General features: G+C 38.3%; 1 protein-coding gene across 3 annotated transcripts in view; it reads left to right on the top strand.

Annotated features, from left to right (window-relative positions):
• The first annotated feature begins 24,154 nt into the window (after window positions 1-24,154).
• FREM1 (FRAS1 related extracellular matrix 1) overlaps window positions 24,155-25,920 on the top strand; it is a 64,903-nt gene continuing 63,137 nt past the window's right edge. For all 3 annotated transcript variants that reach the window (XR_014592503.1, XM_083883665.1, XM_083883664.1), the window contains exon 1: window positions 24,155-24,834. The gene's annotated coding sequence lies outside the window, so the exon portion shown is untranslated. The remainder of the gene's footprint in view (window positions 24,835-25,920) is intronic.

The raw sequence follows: 25,920 nt of genomic DNA, 5'->3' as shown, positions 1-25,920 counted from the left end.
TGTAAATGTACACATTCTTGCAGATACAGACATACATATGAAAATATGTGCATAAATATATGTGCTATTTAAACATGTATTTAAAATAAATTAAAATTATTCCACTTGGGCATAATTTCACATAGCAATGTCAACCTTAAGATTATTAATTCCTTTGTGCTTGGAGAACATTTCTCCTGTGTTAATGCTTGCCCTGCAGCTGCAGCACAGGCACTAGCGCAGAGAGGTTTATTGTAGGAGGTAAGCCCAGCTGACTCCCTCTATCCAGAGGGTGGTGGTGTCACTGTCGCGTGCTCAGGCAGAGATACTCATTTGCTGAGTGATATGATGCTGATGATGCTGTTGAGGTGTGATTGCTTCTGGTGCAGGATGACCTTAGTAGCTCTGATTCCCAGATTCAAACAAGTGCCCACTTGGAGCAGAATACTTCACCCTGACAAAGCTTATCTGCTTGGAATCCAGTCGGAAGATACAAAAAATGCATACTATTTGTGGTGAGCTACTGGAGGTGCCAGTAATTTTTGGTATTGGATATCCTAAAACCTTTACTTGGCTTACCACCTTCAAACACGTCTGTCCCTTTGAAGTAAGGTTTGACAGATAAGATGCTAAATTCTCCTGAAGACAAATGACTGGTCGCCAAATTCTTTATCCTAAAAAATCCAGCGTACTTTCATTCACTAGGATTCTTCCATGTGAAGTATATGGAGTTTTTCCCATGGATTGGAATGCCTCTTCATGATTGCTTCCCAGGGATTGATATAAAGAGGAAGAAGTATTCCACAAAAAGAACTGTGGTGAGATACATCAAGACTTCTACTTAAAGTTTCTTTGGCTAGCTTTAATTCGTAATTGCTTTAATATAGTGCATTTTGCCATTTTATGATATAGATGAGTAGTTTTTTAGCTTTTGTACTGTAATTCTGATACAGGATGTCTGTCTCTTGATTTCTTTTAATAAACAACTCATCTTTTATAAATATGTCTGATTTGCCATCTTTAAAACTTGTGGGACATAGTTATGAAAACTTAAACTGCTGACAGTCTGAGGCTAAAATGAGATCCAACTTCCCCAAGACTCCTCTCTCTGAGGAGGAGTTTAGAAAGGAAGGGAATTTTCTTGGCACCTTTTCACTCAGTGGCAGGGCTTTAATAAACTTTATCTGAAGCTCCCACTTCACTCACAACACCCACCTGTGAGCAGCCACAGCCAATGATTTTTGCAATGGGAGGCAGATGAAATCTGCTGTGTAGTTGTTGCTCTCTGCTGGTCAAGGCAGCAAACTCACCTGTTAGTTGGGAGGTATATTTTGATGAGGCTTTCTTTGTACCCTCATGATCACGTGCTAAGGAAAAACAAGATTTTTCCCCCCATGGCTCCATTAAGGTTATCAATAGCATTTTTGTGTTTATACCTATTTTACTAAGTGAATGTGAAATGAAAGCAACCCTGTCATGCTCAGTGATGTCTCTACATCCTGTATGAGCGTCCTCTGGCTTGCTCCAGGGTTGTGTTATATTCTATGCATTTCACATTAAAGCAGGCTGAGAGATCTTTCCACACCACAGCAGATCTTTCTGAACTTTAACAGGTAGTATTTCTCAATGCTCCTGCTGTAAAGGCAGACTCTTAGTTTTTTAACAGTACTTCTAATGGGCCTGTGGGGTAAATAGAAATTACCAATATAATTCTAGCAATGGCTACAGCATGACTTTATTACCTAGCAATTTGTGACTTAGGACATCTCAACAACTCAGATCGCTGAGAAATTCTGTTCCTTGCTGAAGGTGGGAGTAATTTTTTTCAGTCATTTCTAGGTTTATAAGGCAAAATCTAGGACTGATTCAGGGTAAAACACTGCCTTTAAGGCTTTATGTATCAAGGAGGAGCAAGAGGAGAAGTATTTTTATTGTTTATTTGGTTCTTTGGAAGATGTATAGAGGCTTTATGAAGAGTCTATGAGAGCAAATACGTGTATAACATCTAATAGCTTCAGCACAATTAAATTTTTTTTTTCACCTTGTCTTTTCTGGTATTGCTGTGCTGTGCTTTCCTCAGTAGGTGGCAAACTTCACAAACTGTAGCTGGGTGGAATTTTTTTTGGTAGGCCTTTAACCTCAGATGAAATAACGTGTGCTGGAAAAGCTTTGCTTGGACCTCATCCAAATAATATTTGCCTTCTTTCGCTTGCCAAAAAGGAGCTATTATTGCCCCTAGTTCAAACATTTTCTTTTCTGAGCTGATCTGTGAAAAAGCATATAGCTGCTGTAATGGAGTATTTACTCTCCGTTTGTACTGCTCTTTGAGGTTAGTGAATAAGCAACAGGAAAAATGTCCCTTTTTGCTATTTAAAAAGAAAAATAATGTATCCATGAAACACAGGTCTGATTTTTTTATATGATAGATCAAACATTAGTTAAAATAAGAAAAAAGCACTGCCATTTCTTTTGGGAATAATAAGTATCCTCTGGTGGTACCATTTCTTTAGTATCATTAAGTGTGAGGGAGCACACGGCATCCTTCATATTACAGAAACAAGGATCATCTTCAGGAAACTGAAGAGGTCCCTCTGGCATATAATAAAAATTGCTCCTGTGTTTCAGGAACCGGAATCTAATTCAAGGAGTGACACAAAGTAGGCAGGTGAAATTGAGAGCCAGATATGCCTTGGGATGGGCCAGTGGCATTTCTGCTAATCATCCGTGGGCTTTGCAGAGAAACTTACATCTTAGCAGAATTTGAAAGGAAAAAAGTGGATATCTGATGCACAGGGGCACTAAGAAAAGAGCTGAAAACATAAAATGCTGTGACCTAGCTCTTTTCAAAAACCCTGGAAACATTTGTGATCATATGCACAGTAAAAGACATCGTGCATGTAATGTGCATATTTTTTCTGTGGATATTTTTTCTGTGTTGTTTCTTCACTAGGAAGAGGCAGTGAAGAGAACTATGGAAAGAAACAAGCAATGGAGAGATTTTAACAAAGATTTGAAAAGAGACAGGGAGGTTCAGGCTTGGGATGACTGTTTGGTTGAAACTGTTGTTGCAGCTGTTTGGCTTGTTTTTAACGACATTGAATTTAGACAAAGAACAAAGGCCCTCTATTCCACTGCAAGCAAGTTCTCTGTGGGAATATTTCTGGGTCTATGAAAAGCAATTGCTTCCTCATTAGCAAGAATGAAGTGTGTTGGAGGGGAAAACTGAAGCCAGTCAGATTGGAAAGGAACTGTGGCCTGAACTGGAATTTCAGTTCTTCTGAGTGGTAATGATGACAAGCCATGCATCCAGTGGCAGATCATTTCATTACTCTGTGCTTGCTTATTTGCATTTCCAACTATGAGAGCCTGAAACAATGATGGGAGTTGTTTTAAAACCTAACATCTGCTTTTTGAACTGGAGGACCCAAACCTACACCATCCATTTAAACTGAGGAATGCATATTGTCTTTCTGTGGGAGAACTCTGTTAATACTTTTCTCATCCTTGGATCAAATCTTTACTATCTTTGCAGCCCTTGCCTGCCTCTCCTTCTCCCCTGCCATGTATTTCTTCATCCTTTAACCAGCAGGCTCAGTAGATCTATTAACATAATCACCTGGTGTGATCATATTCACAATACAACGCCTATTTTCTATCTCCTCACTTGTGCTCTCTCTATACGCTGCATATTCCCCGTATTACCTCTAGATCCTGTCTGAAATTGCATTCATCTTAATCATGTTATCTCCCAAAGTTTAAGGTGAGATTTTATCTCTGTATTCTGGCCCTATTTTTTCCTCCTCTTTTTCCCAATGTACTTTCTACATGCAACCAACTCCTCATATTTTCATCTATGCACTCAGTTTAGGATGTGGCAGTTTTATGTCCTGGAGGAAAACTGGTCCCTTACAAAGGAAAACAAAACAGTGGGAGGTCATAGCCTTCCTCAGGAGGCCCCGGGATCTTTACACTAGCTCTGCTGGGGCTAAAATGGAAGATTAAGACATATTCCAGTAAGGAATAAGCAGTATTGTATGTGAAATAAAGTGCAGCATACTACTGTGAGGAAAGTGTTCCTCTCCTAATCAATAAGAGAGGCTCAAAGCACAGAAATGGGGGAAGGTTTTGAGATCATGGTCCTTAAGATCTGCTTCTGACTATTATAAGAATGAGAAAGCTTGAATTTTATAACTCACTACCTGGAGAAAAAGTGGAAAGCAGAGATGATGCCTGGATATCAAGGTATGACATGTCCACAGGCTTCTGGGACACCAAGCCAGAAGGGACATTGTGTCCATTCAGGGCAATCCCTTGCAGCCAGCTCTAGAAGAAGAAAGAAGGAGGGCCATCTGGCTCAACTTAGCTCATGCAGTCAGTTTATCAGGCAAGACAAAGCACTTGGAGGCATGGGGAAAATGGACATCAAAGCCAAAGAGTTGCAAAAATGTTTGGGGTAAATTTCAGGGAAGGGTGGAAAAAGATTGAGGTACATGTGTCAAACTGAACGTTGAGAAAGATGATGGTGAGGAGGCACATCAATTGTACAGCTCATGAAGAGAACCATGCCCTGTGGGAAGCCCAGCTGTGAGCATCTCAGGAAATACAACATGATTTATAGGAAGGAGACAATGGGGATCATGGGAGGTAGAGAGACAGAACATAAAACATTTTCTTGAAGATTTAGCTGAACTATACTCACCTCCTCATTGATATCCAACTAAAAGTAATTGGTTTCTTTCCCTCTCTGGTCACTTCTTGCACAACCCAAGGTCCCTCAGAGGTCTGGACTGAGGACCAGGGGTTTACTCAAGCTCAGCCACTGTCACCACATGTGCCTACACTGAGCTGCACACATACCAGCTGTGGGGCAGTGGTGGGAGCAAGGGGAGTGCACAGTGCTGAGGCTGCAGCCCCAGCTCCTCATGGCATAGTCTGTGTCCACAGGAGCCATCAGCCTGCCCAGACTTCACCAGCCTTGAAATCCCATATTGCCTGCCATGAGAAGCCCTATCAGCTTTCAGGGTCTAGGTGTGTCTCCAGTCACACTGACTGAGATCTGCTCTAATGGTCAAGACAACCTGAGCTTCAAAAGGTGCTGGCTTGGCTGGGCCTCCCTTTACCGTGGCACAGGTTTGGGCTGATTTTTACAGCTGACATTAACAACGTGGTTCCTGCCCATGCAACCTGTGCCTGTTGGAAGAAATTGAAGCAAAATACACTGCTCTCAAAGGCCAGGATCTCCTTCCTCTGCATGCTGTCCTTTTGAAGCCAATGTGTTTACTGAAGGAAGGAACGTTTGAGAAATGCTGATGAGTGTTTACTGACATCCTGTGCAATCTGACAGACTCCATGCTGGAGAAAAGGAATGCTTAGCCCTGGCTCCATGGGGGTTGAACACAGAAAATGCAACTAGAAGCACAGTGAGGACTTCTGCCTTATTATGGCCATGTGATCTACAGTGTGTAATTCACACACAGTTGGATGAATGTTGATTCTGATGCAAATTGTCTTTTCATGTATGTCCCAGTGGTATCCTAGGCACTTAATTCTTCTTTTCTACTCTGTGTGTTACTGTATGAGAGAAACAATGGAAATTAATACACTTATATACCTTTGACTGCTTTTTACCATCTGTGGTGTTTGTTTAAATATATTCCAAAGTAATATTCTTAATTTAGATGACTTTCAGAAGCTCTGATGTATTTTGTTTGGCTTATTGTGTTTGGTGTTATTTGTTAGTTTGTTTTAAATAGATAATCCTAATCCTTCAGTTTATCTATTCGCTGTGCAGTCTCTGCAAATTCAGAGTAGCAATCAACTGATGGGCAATTTTCCTTGTGAATATCAAGCATGCCTCCTGCCCTGTGCTGTGGCATTCTTGGGATTTCATGATCCTGTTTCATCTCTCACTTGGATATCTGATCTGGCTACATTGTTGGAATTTAAAGCATGAAAGCGCAATTGCAAGTAACTTATTGCTAGTCTGGTTGTAATTTCTCCTTGTAGTTATTATCCATGGCTCAATTGAGTGCTCCTCATCCATTAGTAACAGAGATGCATCATTCACGAAATGAAACTATTCACAAGGCACCTGGCTAGTCATTTATAAGATAGAATGCTTGTAAGCCTCATTTTTAGCTGCCTGTGGGATTTCATTATTTCATTCTCTCACACAAAGACCAGAAAAAGTTACTTTGCAGAAAATCTGTAGAGGAATTAGGAATTACATATAATTTTAGAAAGAACATCATGAAATGTCTTCCCATGGATACCAGTAATTTCTCCACTGGGAAGAGGTGTTCTAACCACTGTTTTTAATTTCTCTGGATGTCATTGTTCAGCAGACATTCTGTAAAAAGCTACAGTTTTCCACTGTGTTGCTCTCTTTGCTGTTAACCTTTGTGCAAATTGTCTGCATCAGTTTTTGTGACTATTTCTAGGATTATTTAGATAATTTGAAAAAATTATAATTAGTAATTATTCCAAATATATGCAGGTTTGAATGGAAAGACTTGGGGAATAGAGTCACTGTTCCACTTATAACTGGAGGTATATTAGGGGTGAAGTGTATCAGGGATTCCTACTCAAAAGGCAAACTTCTACGGGTGCTTTTTAGGGACAAAATGTTAAACTAGTGCTGGAGCATTATGGTATTAATTTGACTGACCTAGCTGCACTTTCAGTTTGAGAAGTTATTGCAATAAATAACTTTGCAATCATGGTTTCACAAATCAAAATTCAGTACTATGAACACTTTTTAGGAGCTTTTAACTTGTGCACTTAGGTGAGATAAGATGTTTCAGTGTTTTTTATCTTTCTGATTTTCACCAGTGTATTTTACTTGAAATTTGCTATGAAGAAAAAACATGCACACAGTTTGCCTTAGTAAAATTCAGGATGATTACTTTGTAAACTTTGACTGCTTATGGCTTTCTGATCTCCTTGCATTTACCTGAACACTTCCTGGGATCTGATACGATGAAAGAATTTATAGCCAACAAACCTTGTGTTAAGCCAGGATTCAACTTGTTTACCCATCAGTCTTTTGTTCCTTTTAATCAGGATTCAATTTTCTATTAAGCAGTCAATCTCAGGAAGACTGGCAATGTAATTTTGCAGCTTTTACTCCCTCAGCTCCCACTGGCTGCAGGTCTTGCTGATTACCTAATAAAATGCTTTCTGGTCTGCAGGGTGGAGGAGGAGGAAGTCTTGTTGATATTGTTCTTTCATTACAACCCGGACATGTTATTCTCTCACACATTTTCCCAATTCCAGTGTAAGGTGGGAATCACTGCCCTCTCTGTGAGAGTTCTCGCTTTGTTCACTGCATGCCTCTAGAAAGTGCTGCAACTGCACCATAATTTTTTTTGGATTTGTTAATCAGTTAATAAAATCTGTGCTACACAGTGAGCTTAGCCCTCCAGTGAGGTGCTTTTGCAGAAGTTGTTATTGGGCCTATGAAAATTTATGGTATAATGTGAAATACATTCATTCCAAGGTCTGTCACAGATGGTTGGGGTTTTTTTATGGCAGATATTTCACTGTTCACTTATGGCTTCAGAAGATAAAGTGACAACTGGAGTTTTCATCCAGAAATTTTCAGGACAAGATTTTCGGTGGCAATTTTTTAGCTATCTCTCAGCAAAATTGAGACTGGCGTTTTTAAGGTATTTGGACAATACCTGTTATTCAGAGCCTGGCCTATGACACCTATCTGGAAAAGCTCAGAGATACTTAAGGCAATAATGTTGAATCTTATTGCATACATTGGGGTTGTTTGAATGTATAACAGTAAAAATATTACCCTTAATTAGTACTGGAATCTATTTACCACTGAGTCTGGCCGTGTCCACAAAACAGAGAACAAGAGTGGTGGGCTGGGGTTGAGATTCCAAGAATCTTCTCTTGCATTTGCTCCCTGTATCCTTCATGTTTAGGAGCAGTTTTAGTCAAATGTTGCCAGCTCTGGCAAATGTACATGTCCTCATAATGGTTAAATAATGGTGAGAGAAAAGGAATGATACTCAGATTGGTGTGCAAAAGTGTATCTTTCTCTAGTTCCAGTTCAGCAATTTTCTCTCCGTTTGATTTTGCTTGTGACTACCCTCAATGGATATTTTTTTGAAACTAAATAGGGCTTGGAGAATGAAGGCAAGTAGATTAACGATAAATTGAGAAATTTTTTTTTTCTAAAAGCCTCTTGAAAATAGGTATAATAAATTAGACACTGACATCAGTTAACACGGCTGCAATTTACTTGAGTTGTGGGGTTTTTTTGGTGGTGTTGATTTTTTGGGGGTTTTTATTGTTTGTTCATTTGGGGTTCATTTCTTTGGTTGTTGGTTTTTTGGGGTTTTTGTTTAGTTTATTTGCTTGTTCAAAACATTTTTGTTTCAGAGTGTAAAAATATTCCTAAGTTCTGTTCTGGAAAACTACTACAACTGGACAATGATTATGTAACTTTGCAGCTACAGCTCCAGATGTAAAATATCTCCATAAAAATGAGAAGACTTATTCAGAAAATATATAGGCTGAAGTTCCTCTTTCTATAACAGAACAAACACTGATCCTAATCAAAAAGGAACTGAATTGCTGTTATTGGGAGCTATTTTTTTTCTCATTCTCATCTTAAAAGCGTATTTTCCAAAAGACAGAAAAAACATAATGAATCTCCATTATCTGAATTGGATCTGTGAAGGGCTTCCATCCTCAGCTGCACTTCCCACAGTGCCAAAAGAGGATCCTGAGGAAGAAGGGTAGAAAAGGGAGGCAACTATACATTTCAGCCTTTTTTGTTCCTCTTTCTGCTCTCTGTTGTGTCTAAGCTTTCCATCGGAAATGAACAATTGCAAATTCTGTCTTATATTAAGCAGCTCCCAAAGGCAGTGTGGCCATATAATTTTTCTAAGCAGACAATAATTTTATACCTGGGTTCACATGGTTGGGAAGGTGTAGAAACCCACCACAATGTTAGAGGTTTTTTTTCTGCCAACTTTATGACTCTTGGAAGAATTTCTCCACAGATGGGAATGCATGGCCCATTGCAATAACATTTTATTTCCATTATCTGTAATTTTCAGTTTCCAGATCCAGTAAGAATTTTTGGTGTTGTTTTAGCTCTTGCCAGATAAGATACTACTTTTGCCTCTCTTTGCCACCAAGCACCAAATGTAGCTGCTTGAGGTTTAATACTCCCTTCTCTGAGATGCTTTCTCAAAAACTTTTTCTAAGTGTGAAAGCCGTATGTTCCTTGTCACACAGAAGACCATTAACCAAGCCAAACTTTTTGCCAAGTGCCCTGGAGCCTTTGAGGTACTGTGTCTCTGGAGATGCTTTCCTTTCTAACCTTTTCAATATCTCTTGGCCTTTTGCAGAGATCTGGCTGTAATTTACAGCTGCTTTAAATAAGAGAATGTAACACAGCTGGAATTTCATCTTAAGCTGCTCTAAGAATAAATCATATCCTAGCCCCCCTTATCAGCCATGAATGCTGTTACTGACACAGAATAAATTACTTTACCACTGGACCAGATAAGTTATGGGCAGAGATGTGAACCTGATATGCTCTTGTACAGTCCATGCTTGAAATATCTCACGTGTGTATGTAGATTCATGCAAAAGGGAGTGAAAAGACAACTCCCTAAGACAATTTACTACTATTAGGTTTGGTTCACTCTGGTATTCCTAAGGATTTTTTAAAATTATTAATTTGAGCAAAAGATAATCAAATGCATCATTTCACAGGATTTATTTAGTGGCCTTCAGAATCATTAAACATAGAATTTGGTATGGTGCTTACTCAGAATTTTTCTGTTAGTAATGAGAAGCCTGTGTAAACTTTTTTTGTAGCAGTGATGCATTTTAGTATTAGAATGGATAATATTTCTTATCAATCTTCGTAGAAGAAAGTAATTTTGGGTCAGAATGGACTACCAAACCTGGCAACATTCCATCTAATTTCTTTAAAGAAAAGTTGAATTTCTGTATGAACATAAACTCTGTAAGAATTCTATGTAGTACTTCATAAAACACTTGAATAGGAGATCCAGAGAAGACACTGAGATTCCACATGAGCAAAGTAGCTTGGCAGTTTTTGATGGCACAATATAGCCTTTGTGTTTGCCCCTATGGGGTGATCTCCTCAGGACAGGAACAGCTCAGGTACTGGTGCAGCCATATTTTACAGATACATTTCCCAGTGATAAGTAAGAAGTTTCTGTTGTATTTCTTTCCCTTTTATTTCTTTCCCTTGTATTATTTTCCCTTTTAAGCTTTAATGGACTAAAAATGTCATCATGCATGAAGGTAAATAGTAAATCTTTTTTAGCATGTGAATAGATTTCTCTGTTTGTGTGGAAAGCAGCTCTTTCTTCTGGAACCAATATGAAGCTCCCAAGGACAGAAGAGCAGTCAACTACTTCCCTGTTCAGATGCCTTTCTCAAGCTCTGCCTTGTAAGTCAAAGACTGCTGGAGACCTCAGGAACTTTGCATTTCTCCCTGACTAGACTCAGATCCAAACTCCATGACTTGGACCTGTAATTTCCAGTAGCCTCTGCTACTTCCATGAAAGCAGTCCTAAGCTCTCAAAAAATAATCCTACATACTCAAAATTCTAATGTTTCAGAAAGAAAACAGAAATGATTTTGTAGAACACTGATCAGCCATTGTGCCATATTTGTGTTTAACCACAAGAAATGTTTGGGAAGAGAAAACAATTGCTCATGTAGAATAATGAATTCTAATAATCCTCTTGCTGAGCATGTCTGAGCACTCATATGACCACACTGGGCACACCATATATTGAAAAGTACTTGTATTGGCAGCTTCTGGCAACTTTAAGGTTGCAACTTTGTCTCTGCGTTACCTGTGGATTACAATAGATAATTGTTTACACAGGTATATGCTCTATATTAGTATACATGTGTCCCTAATTGTCTTCTGGAAGTCTGCTAAACATTAATTTGTAATTATTTTATTCATGGTTGGCTTTTTCTTTCTTTCACTACTTCATTAATATAGGATTAAGGTTTGAACTAATTCTGCCTGATTAATATCTAGATGAGAATACAGTTTGCGGTTTATTTTAATTCCTGTTGGGCCTTATTTTAACTTTTTTTTTTTCCTGTATGCACAAAGCTCTGAACAAATATTGTTAAATCTTAGAGAATGTGTAATGTTTTTTTCAGCACTTAAATGCTTGCCTAGGACAAAACTTCCTTAATAAAATGCAATGCACTGAAAATAATTAATGGAGCCTTTTCTTGTCACGTTTTCTTGCTATCTTAGGAATTTTAGTATCTGTCAGAAGAAACAAAGGATTTGAACTTTTTTTAGTCCCTTTAGACTTAGTATGCTGAGTTACCCCAGAAGTCATAACACTTTCTTTGTGACTCTTACCAAATACATGCCTTTGCTTCTTTCTACCTGTGGAGAAAATGATGAAGGAGCCATGTGTTAAAAGACAGTGGAGGGAAGTCATGTGTTCAATCACACTGTGGAAACTACCAGTTTTCCATAAAACAAATTAAGTAGATTGATGTATGGTCTAAGGGAGGTGTTCCTGATGTTTCATGGAATTGTCTGAGATGCACTAAAATTATGCTTGACTGGCTGCCTATTTACGAGAACAGGTCTTGGTGCAGTTTGTCCATCTCTAGCTGTCTCTGGCTAAGCTAATCACAGAGAGGTTTTAGTAGCTCAGGGTACATAAGGTGACTTTTCATGGTTTCATCTTTGGGAAAGGTAAGTCATGCAGTGGGTTTAGACTTCTAAAACTTGCTAAGACTTTCTAGGAAAACATTTCTCTAGATGTGGATATTGAAACCAGTACAATGTCTTGAGAGACAGACCATGGTCCTGGGGAGAACTAGCAAGATCCATCACACAAACTGGGCATGATTTGACAAAATGAGAGAAGTCTTTTTCTTCAACAGGAACGGAGAGTTCCAATCACAGGAAAGTGAATCAAGATGAAAAAATTAATAGCATTGCTGGAAATGAGATACAAGTGTTTTTTCCACCTACGTTTAGGTTTGTCCTCCTGCTTATTTTGCTCAGAATTCCAGGACTACTATAGAAATAATGAATTGAACATGGTGACTCCTTCAACCTACTAATGATTTTGAAAAAAGAAACACATGTACCACGCAGGTACGATACTTAAACTGAATGCCTTATTAGCAAGTGTTGTGATTTGAGTGGTTTGGGGTTTTTTTAATTGTTTTGTTTTGTTTTTTGCTTTCCAAGAGGATACACTACACTTTTATGTTGAATTAACACAACCACTCTTCCTATTCTGTGGGAGAAGAGATCCATCCACTCTTCAGGAACACAAACGAGATATATTTACTTTATCATGCCATGTTATCAACATGTCACTTTATCAACCTACACTCTTCTTGCTCCAAAGCAAGCATCTTCCAGTCAAGTGAATTTTTGTGTGTTTAAACACAAAATGCACTGAAATGAAAATATGACCAGAAAATATTTAATTATTTTGAATAGGAACAAAAGATTTGATACTACAATTATTATATTATTTTGTGGTGGACCAAAATATTACCTATAAAAGAGCTTTTAAATCTATGTTTTTGACTTTCCTGGCTGTTAGAAAGAGCTGGCCTTTTTTACTCAACCTTAGAATCTCTGATTATAGTAAGAGTCTCTTTGTTATTTTCTTTCCTGATAAGCATCAGAAATAGCTGCTCTGCTCAGTGCTAGTTCATGTGAAGGCTGTCCTGACACAGAAGAAGGCTCACATATGTGTTTTCTGCATGTGAATGGAAGATATTTCAAAATGTTAGCCAAACCACTATTAAAATCAGGATAAAAAGCTGTGAACATAAGCTTAAACCCCAACCTTAGAAGTTCCCCAGTCTCTTTTTACCATATCTTTTGCCTGGATTTTCCATTTATTGACTCCAGTGAGAAAACAATTGTCCCAGTTTCCCCTATATGTTAAATTTAAAGCGGTCAAGATTTAATGTTCTGACCTAGGTAGAAAAGAGTTTTTGCTGCAATAGACTTACTTCTCTCTCTCGTATTCTTGCATCTTTGCAGTATTAGTTAAAGGATATCCAAAAACTCCTATTTTACTTTTTTAACTTCCAATTTTTTTCCCCACATTTCCCTAAAGGAAATTTGAGTGACAAAAGGAGAACAAAGAGACAGGCAAAATAAGGTTGTAAGTTAGCAGGCAAAATACTACTTGGCTTTTCATACAAAAATATTCTGGATGGGCCCCTGACCCCTGAGCTCCGTCTGCTCATGGCAAAAATTATGGGAAACACTTTTCCCACGGGGAAGGAGCAAACTTCTTCCAAAGTAAGCAAATGCTTCAGCAATGTAATCAGCAGGAGGTTATAAAGCAGCATTAGCAAAGAAATGTGTTTACAGAGAGTAGCGTTATGTTTAATTTCCTAAACAAACAGTTCCTTTTGCCATTAAACTGTAAATGATGTAACAGGTGTCAACTATGTTGATTCTTGCCTTTATTAACAGTCTGTTATTTTTGGGAACATTCCTGTCCAGCTCCTCCCACCTCCCATCTTTCAGAAATGTGCTTTTCATTATCATAGTATCCTGTTTTAGCAAGGCTGAGAATGGCCTGCTAAGTAGTCATATAGATGTAACACAGGCCTCCTGATTTTAAGAATATTTGATATAGGTAGTGAAGAGATATTGTTCTCATTACAGAATCAAATTATGTAGTGCAAAGCCAGTATGAATTGTAATTCTGGCATTTACTTTGTTTTTGAATGGTGATATACTTGCTCCATATCCTGTTGTCTCCAGTATTTGGCAGTGTTCTTAGCAAGAACTGGTTTGGCTAATGCAGCAGAACACAAACTTGGGGCCCCTTGGACTGTGGATATTCAAGAAGTCATGGCCTTGGTTTCAGACAGGAATGCTGAAACAGAGGTAGTCCCTTTAAATACATTTAAAGACATTTCTTATATGCAATTTACTTCTGTTTACATGAGATGTTATCTAGAGGATGCTAAGAATTTAAACATCATTCTTCATTTGTGCTTACTGGGAAATGCTGATTGTTACCATCTGTTGTAAAATGGACTCAGAAAGGGATGACCTTTCTGGTTTTAAGTTCTTGCCTGTCTCGCAAAATGAGAGAGCAGTGAGTACACTGTTGCATTGTTGGGACCTGTCTGAGTGCTGGGTAGAATAGAGGGAATCCCTCAACAGTCAGTGAAAATGACAGTAGACATTTCTGTTTGACAGTGCTGTGTGGTTGCATCCAATTTTTAAAGGTAATCAAAAACCCATTTGGCAGGGATTTTGGCACTGGCAGGATTTTTGCTTTTTTGCAAATACTTCTATTGAACTGTTGATAAATTATGAATTTTGGATTCCCTGATAAACTCTGAATAGGGAGAAGAAGATTTTTTTCAGTGAGGCTCCATGGGAGCACAAAGATTCGTGTAGGCAATGATAACTCATTGCAGGATTACAGGTTGGACAGTTGGCCTGCAGGGTTAGTAGCTCTTTGACTAGTGTTTAAAATCAAGATAACTGAAATTTTCTGGTTTCGAAGCACATTGATAGAATATGGTTTGAAATAAATATTCTGTTAAAAATACTACATCTGATCTTACTGCCAGGCCTCTGATGGTGTGATGTTGTCACTTGAAATCCTTAACACCTGGGACTGGTGAGAGGGGAATGCCAGATGCTCAGCACCTCGGCAAATCAGTATATTGCAGGAGGACATCAAAACACAGGGCTGCCAATTGCCACATATATGAGAATTTACTGGCCCTGTCCAGTACTGACACAACTGAGCAGGATTTACTATGACAGACTTCTGCAGAGAGGAAGATGTTGAAAATTGTCAGGTCAGAGGTTCAGGATTGAGAAGGAATGAGGCTCCAGAGGGTTTAATCTATGGCTAGAACGAAGATGAGGAAGGAGACAGACAACATGGACTGAACACATTAATATAGAAGAGACAGGTCATCAATTTGGATTAAGAATTCTTTTATTTTTTAAATTATAACTTCAGTAAGACCTTCCTCTTCTCTTTTTGGTTTGGAATATAGTGACTTTCTGTAATTGATACAATATATTTGGGCTACTCAACTAAATACTTCAAAAACAGAAGTATTTTGGCTGAGAGTTTTGGCTTGTATAGAGACTTAAAAAGCATTGGTTAAAGTTAAAGGGTCTTTCTTCTATTTGCATGATTGTCTTCACTAAGCTCAATAAAAATCTATGGATCCTAAGGAAGAAAAGCCTGGTCCTGAAGGTAAAAATCACTCATATAATTGTCACAGGTTTTACTGATTTTAGGAGAGATGGTCTTCCATCTCAAAGCTAACCAGAATTCTGTGGTTTTCTAGTTTTCCTGCACCTCTGTTTATAACAGTCCTGATAAGGTCAGCTTTGGGAATAATGGCACAGTATTAGATACAAAGTAATGTTTTCTTTCAGATAGATGATTTCTTTTGTCAATTGTTTTCTTGGTCAATATCCTGCATAGTGCTGGAGGAAAAAGGGAAAGGCAGGAAAAAGGGAAAGGCAGGAAAAAGGGAAAGGCATATAGGGGAAGTGAGGGGTATCTGCTAGCCAAGACTAGCTAACTTTGAATACTGAAGTTTATATATTGTTTACATTAAACACTGAGGTCTGGTCAAGAACTTGCCCTTAAACTCCAGACATTGCTTATAAATGTAATTGGCTATACTTCCGTGAGGGCTAGAAGAGCTTGGCTAAACAATTCCCTACTTCTAGAAGTTCCTCTTTTTGAGAGGAAGACAGCTAAGGAAGATGCAGTAGAAAGACATCAAAGATGTGAAAGATAATTTTTTGTTAAAAATATGGAAAGCCCCCAAAATTTGCTAATATACAGTAATTACCAGTTTATCTTTCATCCCTCAGTTGTACTAATGACCCTCCTTTCCATCCAGTAATTTTGGGTTTTGGTTCTAAACCCCATGCTGATTTACACTAGTTTTTTCAGACCATAGCACAAGCTAGTTAACAGAATGTGTAGGTCACTGTCTTCTTTGGCCACAAGCAAAACATCACTTCATGGCTTGTACATCTGAGCTAAGTGCTTATAGGATGAGGTTTCACTGATACCTCAATTTTCTGTAAACATGTACAGCAGTGTTGTTAATGGAGGGAATAGGCTTGGTGAAAGTAAAGAAATGTGCACTGTTCGTTGTTTCCTCATACTCCACTCTCTTCCCACTTAGACCTGCCAGTTCACAAGAGGATGATTTCCTGTAATGCTGGGGAGACAGACCAGCAGAAGCCATGCCTGAGGAAGGAATGCTGTTTGCAGTCATTCACAGGAGCTAGATCTGCCACAGCTGAGATTTCTGCTAGCATCCTACTCCTCCCCCTTGAGCTGCCCCAGGTCCTACCCAGCTGACACCATGTCCATATTTATCACCAGGCTTCGGCTCTCTCTGTGCCCAAGCTGGTGAACACCAGCTGAGGCTATGAGTTTCTCATCTTAGTCTGGAGCCAATGCAGCACACGTGGGAAGAGTCATTCTGTCTAATTTCTTTGAAGTGTTGCCTTAGCAGCCATGTTCTGAGCTTTCCAGGATAGAAGCAGGGCACAAAGTGTCTTCCAGTAGTGGGACCCAAAAGTGCTACTTCCTTCTGAAGGGTTGGAGGAAATAGACTATGGATGCACATGTAAGGTCTAAACAGTCAACAAGAGAAGGATCCTTGAACAGTGTTTGGCTTTTTCTGTAAACTTTATGGCCATGCAAATGGCTTCAACTGAGAAATCCTCCCACTTAAGAATATACTCCCCCTCTTCTCGACAGAGCAGCCAGGCTCAAATTTCCCATGTTGCACACATGGGAAGAGAGAGAAGAGTTTTGGTTTTTTTTTGTTTTTTTTTGTTTTTTTTTTTTTTTTTTTTATTTTTTTTATTTTAAAAATAGGCAAACTTCTCTTGTGTTATGCTTTCATACTCTTTTACATCAATAAGTCTTTTTGAAACATTCTTTCTCCCTTTTCCTAGGATAAAAGAGCAATTAGCAGAATACAATAGGCTCAATATAGTGAAATTCATTTTATTATAAAGATCATGAGTCAAGATCATATCTGTCATCACAGGTAAGAGGTCTTTGAAGCTGCCTGTATAATTCAATTCTATGTGATTACAGATGTGACCTGAGTATATGACTTGAAAGGATAAAGCTACAGTTTTTGGCTAGGCTCTTAATTCTTGTTGATTCCGCATTGGCTTGTTTTAATAAAGTTATTTGCTGCAAGACTAAATAGCTCAGTAAGTGCCACAGGTGAGTCTTTTGGGTTGTCCTGATGCAAGCTTTGAACATATGTGAAGAGGAGTTTGGTGCACTTTATAATGGTGACCCTGTGATGCACATTTAAATACATTTGTTTACAATTTAAAATTGTCTTTTTTAAGTGCAGTCTATATATTTGTGACATTAAAACTTTTTATTTTTTTTAAACCAAGGTGTATTTATAAAATGTCTTTTTCAGGCTTTGAAATCTCCTTAAATAGCCAATAAAGCTGCCGCAGGTAGTGTTGGGCTAAAGTCCTAGGAAGTACGTTTTGTCAGTTCTTATATCTGCAGAGGAAAGGATTATCTCTCCTCAAAAGCTGTAAAAAAATCAGTTCAGAAGTTCTATCTCCCTGGCAAATGAACCAAGATTTATCCACTGAAAAAAACTCTGTATATACTCATAATACTTTTTTTTTTTTTTTTTTTTTTTTTTTTTTTTTTTTTTTTTTTTTTTTTGGTAGAGGTTAAATCGGAGTCAGATCAAATCGGAGTTTTTGTCAATTCAAGTAGAGTTACCTGCTTTGAATAACATCTTAGTTCATTTTGTTTTACAGTTCTAAATCCTTAGCTATTTCCATTGGTGGCTGAAAACAGTGTGGTGTCTATCTCAGTTCCTGTGCTGAAGCTGCTGAGGAGCTCTGAGGCCATCTCCTTTACTGACCCTGCATCAGGGCCAGTGAGCTCTGGACAAAGATAATTACAATGTGCTGGAGCTGAGGTCAAAGAGATGCCCCTGAAGCTCTCCTGAGTGTTAGTGTTGTGCCTTAACTCAGTACTGCTACACCCTCCAGAACAAAGATCCATGTTGACATGGCTACACATCAATAGGTGTAGAGTGAACCCCTTCTGCACCAGCCAAGCAGCATTTTCTCAGTGTGGTGGTGTCTCACAGGATAAGCTTCCTTTGGGCTTGCAGTGACACATGTCTCCAAAGAACCTAGCATTCTTGAATTCAAGGTAGATTATTTTTTTCAGCTCATTCAATGTGACATTGAATTCAGTCTGGGAAATGCCATTTTTCGAAGTTGTGAGCAACTGAGACATGCAATCCAAATTTAGCTGCATGCATCCCCTATTTTCCTAATTACAGCCATGTATACTCTAATCTTGTTAAGGCTGAGTAGGTCTCTAATCACTCTCCCAGGCTCTCTTTGGCTTTCTCTTGACTTTGCATTAATAGAGTAGTTGTATATTTCAGTGTAACAACACTTGAGATGTGCCCCAATCCATCCTATGAAATGAGGTTTAATGAGACTTTGAGCAACCTGATCTTGTAAAAGACACTTCTGTCCATGGCAGGGGGATTAGGATAGATGATCTTTAAGGTCCCTTCCAAAGCAGAACAGTCTGTCATTCTATGATTCAATGAGGTTTGTTGGTGGCCTGGAAACACCACAGCTGGTTCAATTTGTGTGATTTAGTGCCCTCACAGTTTGGATCTAACCTTGGGTATCTTTGCATGGGAAAGTCAGAAAATGGGATGACTGTCTTTGTCCCTCATTCCTATTTCTGTTCTTCCACAATATCCCAGCTCTTTCTGTAGGCATCTGGTTTTCTGGCCAACATCCTACACTCCTCAAGAGACTTTGTACTTTTTCACTTAGACCTAGGCTAGCTAATTTAAAATTCTGTTCAGACAAACTGGCAAGAGAAAAGACACCTCACATTATCATTCACTATTACTCAGTAAAGAGCCTCAGCTGGAAAGAGGTTTTAAGTGAAGTATATTTACTTTTTTACTGGGCCCATCTTCTGGTCAGTGCAGGGAGGAGGGTTCAAGCAAAAAACTGACACTATGAATAAAAATTAGGCACTTCCAGGTGAAACTGAAATGGAGCTACCTCTGGTCATTCAAAGACTTAGAAAAAAAAATAGACTGCAAAAAATAGTGAAAAGAGTAAAATAGTGGAAGAATATAGTGAAATAGTGAAAGTAAGAAACAGACAGCGAATAAAAACTGAAATGGAGCTGCATCTGGTCATTTGAATACTCAGAAAAGAAAAAAATAGTGAAAATAGGGAGAGAGGAAGAGAAGGAAGAAATTTTTTTTAAGAATAATCTACCAACTGCAGTGACTAGGTGCTGAATTTTTACAAAGTCTATGTTCTTTGTGGCATGTCCAGATGTTTTGTGATGTTTCTTTTTTGCCAGATATGGAAGCTTATAAAGTTAACACAACTCAAAACACCTATTCAAGATTCTTTCTCAGACATTTAGAGGTTTTTGCTTAAGAATTTTCTCCTTCTCTTTGTATTATCTACTGTAATTCTAAGTGTGGTTCTTGAAAAGGAAAAGAAAATATGATTCCTTTCTTCCAATGACCAAATTTAATCGCATTACTTGCATAATTTCTTATAAAATTCTTGGTGAATTGTATCTGTTTGTACACATAAAGATACAGCTCTGTGTCAGGCTGGGGAAGCATTTCTCTGGTCTCAACAGATCATATCTTAACATTAATGTGCTGTTCAGTGAGAATGTTGAAACAAAGGTGTGCCTTGGGCTGTGTGAGATGAAGCTGTAGCTGGTGCCCAGTTTCAGGCACTCCTTTTCAAGCCAGTCTTGTTTTGCCCTCCTCTTCTTTTTTTTTTGGCTTTATCCCTCAACCCTCTTGTGTTGCCCATTCTGCTCCACCTTCCTTAGGTCTGCATCTGCCCAGATAACAGTGGGTACTGCTTGTGCCACAGCTGGGCTTTGATATCAAAGTAGAAATAGGAATACCCACATGTACAGTGGGGATATTCTCAAGAAGTCTTCATTTTTCCAGTCGGTATGTTTCATTCATTACAAAAAAGAATCAGATCTGGTACTGTTAGAATTAAAATAACACATCTTCCTAGAATTCCCTAAGCTGTCCTCAGCAGGTGCAAACTAGTGTGGTTTCTTTTCTTTTTCTATCTCAGAAGGCTCCTTCCATTTTCTTTAATTAACCTCTCATCTTGATAATACCTTAGCTGAATTCCAAGATATGAAAATTCTTCAGAAGTAATCTTTTTAGAGGATTATAGCAGATTAAAGCACTATTCTGTGAGTAAAGACTTCTACATACCTTCTGAACAGTTAGGGATTGTAATGGTTTGGGGAATACGTTGTCACAATTAAAGTACTGCTATAGGTAAAAATGTAGACTTCAGATGCAAGGGAGGTTCTTTATGAGTATCAGCATTCCTGGTTTTCAGTCTGCATGCTCGGTATAGCATGTGCAAGGATAAACATAGGATGATTTCAATATTCTAAAAAGTATGTATTTTCTGGAAGTACTGCTTAAAGTCAGGAGCAGTATCTGCTGTGTGTTAGTCCTACCATACTATGCTTCTGAAAAGCATTCTGCCTTTGCAGATCTTACATCCTTCTGTAGAATATAAAAATAAAATCCATGACCTTGTTTGGAAAACTCGTTTTGCAGATCTTTCATAGTCAGTTGGAAAGTGAGCTAAGTAAGGAAAGTCAGTGAAACTTTACAAACATTATCTGAGATGAAAATCCATTTGTATCAGCTGTGGTCTAAATCCATATGTTGTTTAAAGCCAAAATAAAGGCTCTGCCCCACAAAAGGCCTAATTTTCAAAGATTTTGAATAAAAAATCTCCAGAGTCTCATTAAATTCCCTTTGATTGATCTCAATTTAACCAACTAAGGAACCTTTCCTGAGCGCAAATTCCTTTAATGGCAATAAGATAATAGTCCTAAAAGTCTTTCAGTTTGAAGTAAATAAATGGATAGTAGCTTAATTATGAGAACAATTCCCCCTTTGCATTAATGAGGACACATGGTCTGTGGGTTTTGGTGGAATGACTGGCAAACAGACTTTAAAGAAAGAGAGGGAAAACATGGACATTTTGAACATGCATTTTGAAACCCAGTTGTGAGCACTGTTACAAGAAGTGGGCAGACAGCCAGCATGAGACAATCCTTCATGATTTTTGGAATTATTTTTAGCCTTTTCTTAGCCTACATTTTGAACACATAGTGTTTACCCTTTTTCTCCTATGCTTCTTGATGTGTGAAAAATTGCTTTTTCTACCCCTTGCTAGGTACATTAAAGAACAGGCCAGCTCTTTGCAAGTGGGAATATAATTATTTCCTCTACCACACGGACATTGCCATTCCTCCAAAGTCTTCATTAAGTACTGCTCTCCAGTGGTGACAAATTGATAACTTTTCTTGTGCCCAATATATCTAGGATCTCTGTGACCAGAAAGAGTTAGGAAAGGGTTCGTCCTGGCCTCATGTGTGACAGACCAGACCCTAGCCACCCTCAAAAGCTAGAAATGCTGATGGTCATCTTAGCTGCTGCAACCCATTTCATACATGTTACCTGAAGATTTGAAAAACCTAACTTTTATCTTTTTACAGCAGATGAGAAGGGTATGGCAGCAGCTTTGAAGACAAATTAACACCTTCTCGAAGGTGCTGGGAGTACAAGTACAAATATTCATAATTTCTAGAATTGAAATTCTGTGATGAAGCTTGCACACACAAACATGTCTTTTAGTGGTGCAGAAAATGTGTTGCAAAATGGTGCTAGCTGAGTTTCTCTTCCCATAAAATCATTATGTCCCTCTACAATCCTGGCCCAGTGGGACAAACCTCTCTGGTCACGCAGCTCCACAACCCCAGTGGCCATGCCTGCTGCAGTGAGTGAGGCTGCCCTGGAGAACAGGAAGGGAAGATTTTGCTGCTTTGTATCCAGCTATATCTAGTCCCTCTCACTTCTCTGAAAAGAACACTGTGGTCATGAAAAGGTGTTTTTCTGATTTACAGCATGTATGCTAATCCCTATGGATATATAATTTCAAGAAACCTTACTAGTGGTGATGTGCCCTAGATACATGCGGGGAAAGAACTGCAGGGGTTGCCAAGATGCCAAAGTCTTTGAAAATGTTCCTTCTGCAATACTTGAAGGTCTAGCCCAAGATACAAATCTTCTGGGAAAATATCAAAGCCTTTAAAATTAGCGATAATAGAACTAAATGTGGATTTCTCAAAGAAGCTACTCATTTTACTGGAAGTGCCACTCACATTTGACTCCAACATTCAGGCAAAACATTCTTTTGATCTGCTTGACACAAACCAAATTTTTTTGTGCTGCCTTGTTGTATTTTCCATAATACCATTCTCTATGCCTAATGTCCCTTCACAGTCAAAAAATATGAATAATTTGTCTCTGGTAAAAACTATGCCATTATAGATTCTCTGCACGTATTTGCCAGTGGAGCAGCTGACAATGACCCAGTGCATTTGATCTTCTGACAGCTGTGCTCTATGTAAGACATTGATACATTAGAGTATTTTCTTTAAAGGTTGTATGAAGAGTGGAGTGCTGCTGCCAGGTATTGTTGCTCACACCATAAAATTTATGTCATGTACTAAATACTTGGAAAATAACTGTATCTTTTTTTGCTCACAACGCAGCATATCTTCCTCTTGTACAACCTCCAGGTTAGGACAAGGACAAGTCTTTTGTTCCTTTGAGAACCTCATCCTCCTTACAGGAGTATTGACTGAATGTACAGATATCAGACAATGTGGGTTTAGGTCATTGCTTATCAATGTAAGTCAAAACAAAAGAGGAGAGATGGGGCTGTGTGTGAGGTGTCTATGTATGTGTGTGTATGTTCTTGCCTGCTTTGTGCCTCAACTGTAAAGAAAGTATATCTTGTTAAGAAAACTGTAAAGAAAGACTGTATCTTGTTAACAAAAGCTTGCAGAAAACTTCTAACTTATTGCCTTCATATCAACAGTTTGGACTCCATGATTTTACTAATATTTGATAAAAAAATATATACTGTGCTCAAGTTTCATCTATGGGAAACAGAACTACTCTATTTCCTGTGTGGGTAAACATTGAAATGGAAAGACTGAGTGTTGTACAAAAGGCTTGTCTTCTCTTCAGTGCTCTGGCATTTATCAAGAAAAGCTTGGGTAATTTTGCTCTATCCTTTAGATAATGTGACCTTGATAGATTGCAAAAATTAATTGTAGTTAAGGAGTTCAATAAAAAATGAGATGCTAAGTTCATTGCTGCAGTAATAAAACCGGTTTGAAGACGGCTTCTGCAATGATATTATTGATTAATGTGTGACAGACTTTAAAATAAGGTGCCACCATTTTAATCAGCCTGTAAGGACAGTTATGCTGATGCTCTAAATCAGACCACAGTACAATACAGATAGGCCATTCATCACAATGAATTAGGAGCTATGTTTCTACAAGCAAAACCAGAAATACACAGGGTAACCCACAGCCATCTACACAACTGAGAGGAGGCAAGTATTTATTGCAAGTTTTTCTGAAATGATAAAATGTGCAGTCTGAAATCCAGGACAGTACACCACTCTAATACAAGTAATGTACCTCAAGGAAATGTTTTTTTGTGTGGTGTTTTTTCTTAGTGCAATATAGGCCATACTGTATCATATTACACATTGTGTATCTTTGAGTTAATTTTAAACAGTCATCTGTTTTCTTCATCTGTATGTAAGTCATGCCACAGGAACATCTGCTTGTTCTTTTTTTTCTTCCTATTGACTTCAGTTTTGTGGTTTGTTTCCATATGAGAGTCAAAGAAAGACAAGGGGAGGAAATGTTACAGCACTATGGTTGTGCTGGATTTGACTCCTGTTTACTCCTGGAAGTCAGTAGCTCTTCCCTATGTTGTCCCTCTTGCCCTTGTCACAATGCCCTGTGCATGGGCCGAAAACATTTTTGTCCTGTATACTTAAAAAATTCTTTTGATGCCTGTGCTGAGGTGGATATAAGGTAGTCTGTCCTTGTATTGTGATTTTGCAATGCAGTCTCTGTGCTCTGAAAATTAGAGCTGTCAGGTTTAGTCCTCAGGGTGCATCTATGACCCACTGGTTAAATTTGTATGGTAGCAAATTTTATACAGAATCTCATCAGCTGGTTAAATCTGATATGAATCTCATGACAGAAGGCATGAAATATCTTGAATCTCATATTTAATAATTGGTAGGATTTTGTCTTTGTCTCTCTTGCTGTTCTGAATGGGAAAAAAGAAAATTAAAATTTGAATACTACTGTGGTGTATATGTATGTGTGTTTCAAAGGAAATAAAGTAGTAAAAGTGGAGACAAAAAAAAAAAAAAAAAAAAAAAAAAAAGCAAACCTTAATAACAGCAGCTTAATTAGCTTAATTTTTAGTCCCAGCAGACTTAAGCAGAAGGGGAAAAGAAGATCTGGGGCTGCCTAGTGGAGAAGCATTGCTGCATGTAAACACTACAAGACATCTCTGAGTGCTGTTATCATACAGAGCCCGAAAGTATTTGTAATTTGTGACTCTGCAGTCAGGAGCAGTCTTGCAAGCAAGGAGTGTTTACTGTGGATTTCAGTACAGAGAAAACTACAGCCAAGCTGACCAGAAAGACTGGAATTTCATCTATCTCTCTCCCCTCCCCCTCTCTGCTTTCTCTCTGTCGCTCACTCATTGGATTTCTTTCTCTGCCAGCCTTTTAAAACAGAAATTACTGGGTCAGTGACATACATTTTTCCTCTTTTTCTAGTATGATCTCATGTTCAGCCTCCAACAGAAACACTGCTACCTGTAAGTATCTTATTGAAGTTTGTTGTACACACTGAATGCTGTTGTTTTTGTGGTCATGACAGAGCTTAACAGCTTGCAGAATTCTGTTTGTTGCTGAATGTTGCAGCAGAGCAGTCAGACAGTAATTTTTGAGCTCGAGATGGATGAAAGCTCAGTTGTAACTTCGAAGAAAGCAGGCACTGGATTTTGCCAGTGGTTTAGTAGCAGTTAACTTGAAAGTTTAGATTCCAAGCAACTTACTTTATCCTAATATTCAAGCTGATACAGATTTCTCAACTATGCTGGGTTTTTCCCATCAGATCTAATAAATGCTTGGAAGAACTAAACAAGATTTCTTTGCTTAGAATGGTCTTATTAATGAGACACACTAGAAGAACTGTAATAAAAAGCACTGAAACATATGCTAAAAACTTTTGATACTAATAAGTCATGAAAAAGGATATATTTTATTTAGATGAGATAGCTTGTTTTTTAAATGCATGTTTTAGAATTGTACACTTATTTTGCAGTAGGGGTCTGTCCGCATTTTTATATTTTCATGTTCATTTAGATAGCAGATTCAGTTCATCTAAACTAGTCAGAGGCTTATTAGTCATATGTATGAATGAAATTTTACATGAGTTCCTTAACACATGTGTGCTTACAAAGGTTTTCAATTTCCTTCTGATTCCTATGTATTTATCTGGAACCATGACCTTTTAGAAATAAGTTGCTTTCACTGTTTTGCTGAGACATACCAACAAATTCTGCAGATAATTATACACCGTTTCTTCAAATGGTTATTAAAAGGGGGTTTTGCAAGTTACCTATTTTCTGGTTAGAAAATTCTACTAGTCATAGTCTCAGCTAACTCAGGTTTGCACTTTTCCTTAGGCAAAATGCATCTCTTCATGTGTCCAAGGTGTAACTACTCACAGGGTGTTATCTGCCATTCCTTAACTCAGCAAATATCTTGCCAAATACCTAGGTTCTTGGTGACCTGTGATCCTTGTTTGGAGTGCATGGAACAAAAACATTAAATAGCAAACTGTCCAAGGGGTGCATGTGTTAAGTGCACGTTCTGAAGTGACAACCCTCTAATTTAAT

Source organism: Zosterops lateralis (genome assembly GCF_965231275.1).
Source record: "Zosterops lateralis genome assembly, chromosome: Z".
NCBI lineage: Eukaryota > Metazoa > Chordata > Aves > Passeriformes > Zosteropidae > Zosterops > Zosterops lateralis.
The sequence above is the reverse complement of the archived record's forward strand: the minus strand, read 5'-3'. Positions and strand labels throughout refer to the sequence as shown.